The following is an 11,183-nucleotide window of genomic DNA, read 5'->3' as shown; positions in this document are numbered from 1 at the left end:
TGGCTTTACAGTGTGGTGAAACAGCTGAGGTCATGGATACAGACAGAGTGCACGCTGCTTCGTGTGCTGAATGTAAATGAGCTGGCCTTTCTCCAGCCAGCAACTGAACAGAGCTCTGCCTGATCTTGTCTACCCCCTTTCTGAGACAGCAGGCCAAGCAGAGGTCCTGCTAATCAGCCCAAACTATGTGTGACAGTAGTCAGCATTTAGAAGGTAACAGATATCCTTTTGTGAGAGCCAACATCCTTGCTCCTCTGCCGTACAAAGACATTTTGACAGCAAACTTTCTCTGTGTCCCCACCTCCAACTCCTATTTTTCCCTTGTTAAGCAAGTAGTGAGGAAACACCAGTTGTGTGCGTGGGTTTAACAGTTTCCACTGAGAAAAGGTGAATTTCAAACCTCCCCCAAGCTCAAAATCAACAGCAAAACCAACAGAAAAAACGGATGATATAAGGTCCCATTGGTGGGAGTTGTTTGGTGGACGGCATCTTATTAGCGGCACTAAAATAAGTTGCGCACACTGTGTAGTCTGAGGTACAATAACGCCTGCATAATTAACATTAGGATAAAATAACAGCCTCAAAGCTAACCTAAACTGTTTTATTTTTGTGTATCACAGTCCTTTGAAACCCCATGTCAAGTAGGACACCAATTTACATTCCATTTAACTGTAAGTGGAGATAATTGTGTGCAAATGGGAGCGGTTTTGGAAGCCTGATAAGGAGCATGCAGAGAGCAGTGCCGTCTTTGCCTATATGTTGGTGTGTATGTGTATGCTTTTGTGGAGACGGGGTGGGGTTGGGGGTTGTTGTTCATGGTTTAACTTTGGGGGAAGCCCTGTGTCCATTGTTCATAAAACCCCTTATATGGTAATGTAAACAGAGTGCTTGGTAACTCCTCTGAAGCGTGCGCACAAACATGAATGAACACAGGAAGACTCACTCTGGCAGGAATTGGCAGCTGCTGCCATGGTAACAAACTGAAACCTGAAGCAGCGAGGGAGACTCGCCTCTTTTTACTGTCTTGACGTCATTTCTAGTACACTACAACCAAAAGGCAGCAACTGCAGAGCGTGCACAGAACAAACAGATATGGGGAACTTTCTTATGCTTAAGGTAAAAATGATGAGCAGACGAATTCGGTACTTCGCCCAGCTTCACCCATTTCAAGAAAGCTATTGTAGTGGAAAATCCCCACATGCTCACTGCCATCAAGAACAATGATTCTGAAAGCGGCATTGACAGCATGAACTATAACAAAAGCACGCCATCAAAAGTGTGACTGATGAATTTACAATGTGTAAATTAAAAACACCTTTAAAAAACCCCAGCGCTTGTTGCTTTTGCAGATTAGTATTTTGGGAATCAAGTTCAGTTTTATTGTTTATGAAACCACTGGTTTGGTAAATTTATGGTTCTCTGGCCGAGCTGGATGCCGGCAGGACTTCACTAAAAATGACAAATAAAATGTGGGCGCAGTTAGATAATTTTGTGAAATGATGCTTTGTTGCTTCAGAGGATAAAAGAAAACAAACCAATTATCAGCACGTGTTGGAATTGTGTTGAAAATGGTGCAAATTGGAAAATGGAGGACAGCAAGTGAGCATGCAGCAGCATGCATGCATTAAGAACCGAGAAAGGGAAAATGGAAAGAAAGAAATTGCCAGGAGCACTCATGTCATGCTGTCAATTTTTTAGGTCATGGCTCAAATAGGGTATGTCACAGCCTATGATGCCCTCCAGGCTGAAACATTTAACCGATTCTTTAACATAGCTCTGCTGGGAGCATTTTATGAACAATGTATAATTGTATTTTAAGTTATTTCAGTTTTCCAGATTCAATACCAAGCCTAGTTTTTCAATACTCATCTAGCTGACCCAATTAGCTGAAACTGTCTGTATGGCTAAAAATATAAAAAACTATATTCCAATACAAAAAGGCCACAATAAAGTAAAATGACCACACGTCATCCAAGCAGGTGATTTGTTGCTGATAGACAACCTGCACCTGGAAAGCTACTACCTCACAGCCTAACACAAAGCATCTATTCAGATTCATCTCCTCCACAGCTGTGTTTCTCTGTTATCCTTTCCAATTAGCTGTTGCTTCCCGATGCTTCGGCTGTATATCAGAGTTGAGATTTAAAAGAAATGTTGGGGGTCTCATGTTGCTTGGCCCTCAAGGCTTAATACACAGATGACAAACCCATTTTCAAAAAGTGCAGGGGAGGGGATGCATGTGTGTGTGCATTGTTTGTAATGATGGGGGGTGGTTATGAAGAATAAAGCATATGTAAGGGGATAGGAGGGCTTAGCAGGAGGTGCGTGAATGCAAAAAGGAATAGACTCAAAGCCCATTCCTACCCTCACTGACCCTGTGTGGCTTGTAGATGGGTGGATCTGCTCCAGTTTAGCTCACACATACACACCTACAGACAAGCATCTGCCATTTTAGGCCAATAACCATTGAACCTCACCACCCCTAAGCCCCCCTCTGCTATACCACTCTAAAAGCCAGACAGGGACAGGTGCTTGAGCCTTCTGGGTTTTCAGCTCCTTAGAAATCTTCATCAGGCTCTTGAGCACAAATATATACACATGGACCAACACAAATGCACACACTCATACATTTGAATAGTGTTGCTTGCATGGCCCACTTACATTATGTATTCCCTAACCCACTATCTAAATTGTACCATCACAACAACCTTAACTTAATTCCTTTAAAAAACAAACAAACAAACAAGCATAAACACATTGTGGACAGAACTATAGTTAAATGTCACCATTTGCTTTTTCTGAATACAGAAAAATGTTGAACAAAGAGAACAGCCATTTCACAGAGTGACCAACAAACTTGTTATACAACAACCCATAAAAAATATAAACATATAAAAGGAGTACAAAAATCCATATCAATCGTATCAATCCATCACACACACACTCACACACACACACACACACACACACACACACACACACACACACACACACACACACACACACACACACACACACACACACACACACACACACACACACACACACACACACACAGCATGGAAGTATGGGACAATCCTATGTCTGGCAGTGGGTATGATTAATGACACTACATTTTTCCAAAGAGCCATACGCTGGAACATCTGTGTCTGTACAAGTTTGTAGGATCTTGGGGTGTCAGCAGTCGAGTTGCCAAATCGCTGTTTTGTTAAAATTATATCACAAGATGTATTAGGTCTCTGGTCATCGAAATGATAGACTTGTGTGGGGCTGAAAGATTATTTTATAGACTTAATTTGGCCGAACATCTTTCAGCAAAGAAAATACTTAACTGTCTTTGAAGACTCTGTGGACAGTGTGAACATATTAAACTAAATGATGGTTTTCTCTTTGTTAAGTTGTGTTTGTGTATATTTTTGGTCATGGTCATGTACAACATAATTTGGATGGTTAATTATGCAAACAAAAGAAAATATGTTCTATTTGTACATTTGCTTGTTTCTGTTGGCATAAAATTGATATAAAATGTGTATGGAAGCCAACAGAACAGCAAGAAACAGATGTTTGATTCAGTGTGTCAAAACCATACTTGTGATAAAATATGATAATGTATTGCTCAGTTCCTTCACCAAAATACTTAGAGGAAGTGCAATTGCTGCCCAGATACTGTTGGATGGCAGCTGTTTGTGCATACCCAGGAAATAACTGTGTTATTAAAACTACACTGGAGTCATGAGGAGATGACTGATATTGACGTCTGAACGTGCAACAAGTCAGTGGAATTCAACGTGCAGAACTTGTAGGGAACATTCATATAACAGCATTTTGTTACATAATTTAAGTGCAAATATTTTAGCTACACGCTTAAATATATAAATATCTCTTCTGAGATTATTTTCCTTTGATGATGACTTTTACAGATCTTGTTTTCAATCATAGGAACGTTTCAAGTTTTAACTGGTTACTTTTGGGTAAACAATGTCGTTTGAGTGTCAGTGTTGTCCAGTAACAAGCAGAGATGTGAGTGACACATCACCAGCCCTACATTGATGCCACTGAGTGTGATCCAATTGTCCATGGTGGGATCAGTGGATCAGCCAAGACCCTCCTGCTATGCTACCCTCCCCCCCTCTCCTTCAAATCAGCGTGGGGCCTCTGGTGCAACAAGGGGGGGTGATGATCAATAGAGATTTTATGTTTGATTGTCTGTGTGCAGACGTGTGCCTCTGGCTGTCGGATGCTTTTCTGTTTTGTACTCGTGAGTGTGTGTGTTTCTATCTGCATAGGCCATAAAGTGATGCAGGAAAGGGGTTAGCATTTAGAAGAGGAGGGGGGCGCTGTGTCTTTTAGTTCAGTGATATGGTTGCGGCTGATAGGGTGGTGGACCCCAATGTACCGGAGCCCAGGGGACCGGCTCTGTATTGGCAAACTCTGTGGAGAGGCTTTCTGTTCCCCCATCGATCCCAACATGTCAATTAAACAGACTCAAATAAATGTGCCCTCAACCCCAGCAAGCCGGTCGTACGGAGGGCCTGCCGTGTAAACGACACCCACCCATCAACCCCCCTTGTCACCGGAGCTGGGGCAATACCAAAAGGCCTTCTGGGTTACAATTGACTGGGAGCTGTTCCGCTGCACAGATTGTTTTTCACTTTGACCCCGGCCTTTGCTCGTGAGCAGTGTGTGTGTGTAAAGCTGCAGATGTGTAGGTAATTTACCTTCATTTGGCTTTGTCAATAGTTTCTCCGGGGGGAAAGAAAAGCCAACAACTTCCATTTTCTAATTTGGAAGCAGAGTAGATTAGAATTTAAGTTTTGAGGGGAAAAAAACAGAATTTGGAAGATAATGACTTGACACTAATGCTGCTTGCACTTGTAGGGAAATGCTCCAATCTGAATTTTGGTGCACAACAAACAAGCAGAATGATTCTGGTAAAATAGTGGGTCTCGGTGGGTTGGAAATCAAACTTCACCTGAGACAGAATTGTCTGAAAGTAACACGGACATAAGAAATGTGAGTAGAACAAACGTTGGATGGAATTTGGAAGCGCTAGATGTTTGTAGTTCATTGTAACCGGGAAACTGTTGCTGCTGTTTTGAATCTTATATATTTTATAGGTTGTCTGTGAGGCACGAGCTGGTAAAAATTACAGCATGTCAATCCAGAAAGCCTTGAGTTGCATTGAGCTCAGCACACAGCATTCTTGTAGAATTTATATTACAGAATAAATGAGTTTAACAACTGTCTAACATGTGTTTAGCTTATATCATTTGGTAAAATGCCCCAAAAACACCAGAACATTTTATTTTCATGATTGGTCTACACCAAGGAATTGTAGTGTATGAGTAAACACTGTCAAGAAGTATCACGTGTTGATAAATTTCTAACTCATGTTGACATGATTATCAACACATGTAATTTTGTTTTTGGCTTTTTCCCATTAAAAAAATAGCTGATACGAGTCTTTCTTGATTGATACATAATGAGGGTATAAAATGCTTTAGGAATGAGTCCTGTTCAGTTCAAAGACAGCAAAATGTATGAATCTACTTTCTTCCCTTGTCACCATTCAAGTTCATTTTTGAAACGTAAAATCTGATACATTTTGTAAGTAATCCTCGCATCGCAAGATTTGACCAAACTCAAGTTCAGCCATGACAGAGAGACTCAGACACAGTCATTGTCATGACCATTTGCTGTGACTAGTACGTCGTCAGTTTTACACAGAGATACAAACACGTTGACTTCAAATAGACATTTGAAGAGCCTGGATGAAACTACAAAATTGACTGTGTCCAAACAAGCCCATCATTATAGAGATAGATTGGGGGTGAAGCCTTTTGAAGGTAATGACTGGGTGAAGTGAGTCACCCCCTGACTGGAGGTGATAAACCGATGCTACCACCGTCTCCTCCCATCACTGCATCACCCTTCCTGCTCCATATTCACTGCTCTTCATCACCCCCTTCTAAGCCCAGCACTTCACGCCTCCTCCCCCCCCGAGCAGACACCCTTTGTGAGAGGACACGCCACCCTCCTGTCTACTTCGCTGTACTGATCAGTAGGATTTACGGTGCACTCGTCCACCGTTCTCAGACAGTCACACATGCCCTCTGGGTCGATCCAGGTCGAATTCAATTTGTAAGATATTATGTATTGATCCCTGCGCTCTGTCCTGTCCCCCTCACAAACCTCTATGAAGCCCTGGCAGGCGTTCATTGACCCACATGCGCAATTCCTTGGGTCGTCCTAATCATCACAGAAGTGTGGCAGTCTGAGCCAATATCAAGGTCGGTGGCCTTCGGCTTTTACTGGTGATCCTCAGTTATATCTGCTGCTCGAGACGTTCCGCAAATCAGCCGCTTCTACATAGGAAGAAGCAGCTTCAGATGACGGAAACACAACCTGAATTCTGTTGTGACAGCTTTGTAAAGCTCGACAGCTCCCTTTTATGAAAATTTGTCAGCGTGAAATGTGTGGTTGAATTAGAACAGGTGCTTTGGCTTTTTGTAAAAATATATTTTAAGAGATTACTGAAATAGAAATCAGATGCATTTCCTGTCCTTGCTGATTTATTTCGCTTATATTTTTAAAATTGAGACGAGATAACCAGACCCCTGACTGCTTCCACTAACCCTCCACCATTTAGCTTAGCCAACAGACTCTAAATCTTTGAGATCAATAGGTGCTCCCCAGTCTCTCCATCAAACCCACAAGTAAATAATTCAAATGAGATAGTTAAACCTCTTGGAATGAATTGTGGGTAAAAAAAAGAAAAAAGAAAAAGTACTCATTGTGAATTGGATGTGCGATTTACGGGCATAACATTCGCTGTGATGAGCGGGAGCAAGGGGTGGGGGACCACAAAGTGATCGTTTCATATATTCGTAGGTTAAATCAATGACGGCTTTGACTGGATAAATTGAGACCTGCAAAGCTTTTATGACTTTCCTATTACATTAACATCAAATATGCAGGGGCTTCAGATCACTTCCCCATTAGTCAGACCCTGGCTTTACAGTGTTGTCAAAACAAAATGAATACTGCATATTAGGCTCAGTGTCTAAACATATGCATGTCAGCACAGATGTGAAATGACCAACCTCCCCCAAAAAAGAAAAAAAAACAAAACAAACCTCAAACCCAGATTATACCAAACATAGTACGATGTACCACAACCAAATGACATGTAAACAGATGAGCAGAGGTCCTGCATGGCTGCCACAGATAAGAGAAATAAGGTCACATGCTAACAGGGGAGAAAGCGCTACGCCAAGGTGAGCAATGGCTGTGACATTTCACAAACTAGGCTAATTCCCCAGAAAATTTAGAAAGGGCACGTTGCACATTATTGCATCACAACGGTGATCATGTTCAAAGCATATCACTCCTTCTTTTCATTGCACTTTTTTATTTCATTCTATTTTTTTTACTGTTTCCAGTCCTTGTCCAATGCACATAAGCCATCTAAGCAAACGCACACCTAAATTAAAACATTACATGACACAACATGCAGCGCATGTTAAAATATGGCTTGAAAAGTGGATCCAGTAAAAGTTACTGAGTGGAACAAAGCAAAAATCTTTAAAGAACAAATGGGATTAAAACTCTTTCATCACAGCCTGAGAGCTCTGCACAGAAATCCCTTCTTCTCAAAGACGAGGACGTGCATGCACATGTATGCTCAACTGGGCAGTCGTGCAGCCATGCGTGTGTGCGTGCGTGTTTGAATGAAGGAGGGACAGAGAAAAAGGCAAGATGTGCAGTCATGAGAGTCCCTGCGGGATGAGAGGAGTTTCCTCGTCAGAGTGTGGGATTCCCTCTGTTTACCCCTCCACTTCCTGTCCCAGCAAGGAAGCACGAGTTGCTCTCTGCCTCCCCTGGCAGGAAACACGAGCCTGCTCGGCTTTGTGACTCACCGTGACCTCCAGCCAAACCTTGTCACATGATGACTTCAGAAGTGCTCAGGGGGAAAATTTTCAATGTGCTAAGAATACAAAGGCACATGCTGACCGTGTATTTATGTGTCTCAGATGAACGGGATATTTTTTGATTTTTTTTTGCCAAGGCCTTTAAACGATACTCCATGACTGCAAGATATATTTGGCGACACCCAAAATATTATTAATGCCAATGTCACCAGCCCATCATGACTGACTTATGAAGGTTCCTGCTGCCGGCAGCTCAGGTGTGTGCAGCTCATTAGAAACCTAATGAAAGACTTAGTCTCAATCCAATGTATGTAGCTGTCAGGCCACTGGCAAGCAGTTTTTTTTTTTCCAATACTGATTTTGTTTTATTCAGTTCAATAAATATGTAATTGCTCATAAGGAGGGGGTATTTGCTATGGCTCCCATTTAAACAGCTTTACACATTGCCCCCAATGGTAGTAACTTCTAACTGGAACAAATTAGTGTCCCTTTGGTATCACCAGAGCAGCCATGTTCATCCAAATTCTTGGCAAAGAGTTCAACTTCTGTTATTGTGAAAGGAAATTTCATTTGAGCTGTAGTCATATCTCTTTTTATTTTACTAAAAACAAGTTTGCAAACTTGTCTCGCTGTGTCACGCAACATATAAGCCCTGATTGAGTGATGACTGGTTGTTGTTTTTCTTTTCTCATTGAGTTGACTGTGTGTGAAGTGTGCTTCCTGCCTTCCTCCCCTCCAGATTTCAGCTCTGTCTGCGTTTGGTATCATGGGCCAACAGTCAGAGACGGGGCCGGCGGTGAGCCTGGACTACATCAAACGTACACCAGACGCTGCAGCCGGAAGACAGGCAGGAACCGTGAAGCTCGGCTCAACTCTGTTGCTGTCTATCATCAAATAAAAAAAAACAACCCAAAAAAACCAAAGACCTAGAACGGGCAGTACTGCATAGATGGGGGTGTCAGGCAGGTGGGGAAGGATGTAAGCCAACATACAGCCTGCTTTTTCTCACTGCGTTCTTCTGTTCAGCCTTGTCTGTAGCGGGAAGCGAAAAAAGGGAAAATGAGAATATCAGATTTGATGTCAAGTGGCAGCAGTATCCTCATTCATCTGCAGGCCTTTTACTTTGTGCGGGGCAATTACAACATGCAGTACATGCCAATTTTCTGCTGGAAAAAGTTGTTTTCAGAGGATGACTGTAGACTTTCCACTTGACCTCTGTAAAATCAAAGAGCATAACAATGAAACCAGGTTTTTTCTGTGGTTTCTCCCCTGCAGGTTTTTGACATTTAGCAGAGCTGTCTTTTAAGTAAATGACTTATGAATGAAGGGAGAGAAGTAATCTCTCTCTCTCTCTGTGTGTGTGTGTGTGTGTGTGTGTGTGTGTGTGTGTGTGTGTGTGTGTGTGTGTGTGTGTGTGTGTGTGTGTGTGTGTGTGTGTGTGTGTGTGTGTGTGTGTGTGTGTGTGTGTGTGTGTGTGTGTGTGTGTGTGTGTGTGTGTGAGAGAGAGAGAGAGAGAGAGAGAGAGAGAGAGAGAGAGAGAGATTGTTATTCATTCAAACCACACAGTTGTCATTTTGTTGCAGAATTCTCTTGCTCAGGATGTGAAATAAATTACTGGGTTTTCTCCCAAAAATTAAACATGCTTTTAAAAAAAATAGCACACACACACACACCCGCACAAAAACGCAGAGGTAAACTCACATGTAGAGGAATCTTAAAATATCATGGAGGATGGTCTGCTTGTGAATATTGAATAATGAATTGTAAACTGTTGTTCTCACAAACAGCAACACTTTTCAAAAATGAAATGAAACCATGTATTAAGTGAACAAGAGCAGAGCAGAAATGACTCAAACCAGAACAAACTCAACTAAGTTGATCCATTACGAGAGGAAACTGGCCCAGACTGGACCGGATCAGAGCTGTCAGATGTCTGTCGGTCTGTGCTGATCTTCTCAGGCAGTCTGGGAAATATTGATTGCTTTGATTGATCTAAGACTCTGTGCATCTGCCCGACCCAGACCTTAATGCCACAGAGTACATGGGAAGAAGAGGTGGGGAGGGTGGAAGACGATAGCGAAGCAACGCTAAACAGATCCAAACGCAGATAGGTCAGTGCATCAGGAACTGTAGACGCAAAGATAGAGAGAGTCTAGTCTGGACAGCTGGCGTTGATGGCTAATCTGCCCATTGCTGGCGCTTTTTGTAAAACATGAAACCCAGAAACCTGATAGCATGAATTAATAAATGAACAATTTCTGCTACAACAGGGCCCCCTGTTCCATCTGGGTTTCTTTGCACCGGCACAATAGACACTTAGGGGGGCCCACAGGGGTGTTCATTCCCTCAAGTGCAAACTACACAGACCACTGGATGACTGAGAACCACTTGATCACATAATGACACCAAGAGCTGATATCCTCGCTCATGCAGCCATTGGAGTAATACACAGTGTAGGATCTGTGAATAGCATTCAGGAGCAAACGACTGCCGCTTCTCTGTTTCTTTTTTGGTTATTTAGAGCGGGCCTAATAAGCAGTGTGGGTGGTGAATGAGGAACCATTAGCTCAATAGCTGAATGAAACACTCAGCCTCCTCTTGCTTCTTTGCTTTTCACCCGCGGCAATGTGAACACCTGCACCAGAGACAGGCGTGATGGGAGGAGCAAGCGGGACGAGAAAACAGCAGTGCCTCGGTTAAATAGTTAAAATAGGTGCTGAGGGGGACAAAGTACAGACATTTTTTAGAGAGACTTTTTCTTTTCTTTTACAACAAGTTGAATGAAAAACAAAACTGTCCCTCATGTGCATCCCTTCAATGAAGGACATTAGCAGCTGATTTGCTTACTTTGGCATTCATTAGGAAGGATAATTGCAGGCCTGGCTCAATTAACACAACACTAGACACATAGAAGTGTTCACTATTTGCTTAATCCTCAACTAAATCCTCCTCCTCCTTCTACTGCAATGCTGACCTGACATGTTACTGGAGTCAGTTTCAGATTTAAGAGAGAAATTCATGTGATAATAAGAGCCTCGTTCGAATGTGTTGACATGTAGCATCACTGGTTTGATTAAAATAAACTCCAGTATACTGTAAGTGTTGTCATTGTTATTGAAATATCGATGTCAGAACAACACCGCTTGTTTTGTGCACACAAGTTATGCTGTGGCTTTACACACCAAGAAATATTTGTTTTGACTACAATTTCAGGTCCTTTGCAAAAATACCATGAGAATAAGTACATTTGCA

Source organism: Lipophrys pholis (assembly GCF_963383615.2).
Source record: "Lipophrys pholis genome assembly, chromosome: 10".
Taxonomy (NCBI): Eukaryota; Metazoa; Chordata; class Actinopteri; order Blenniiformes; family Blenniidae; genus Lipophrys; species Lipophrys pholis.
This window is presented reverse-complemented; position numbering follows the sequence as displayed.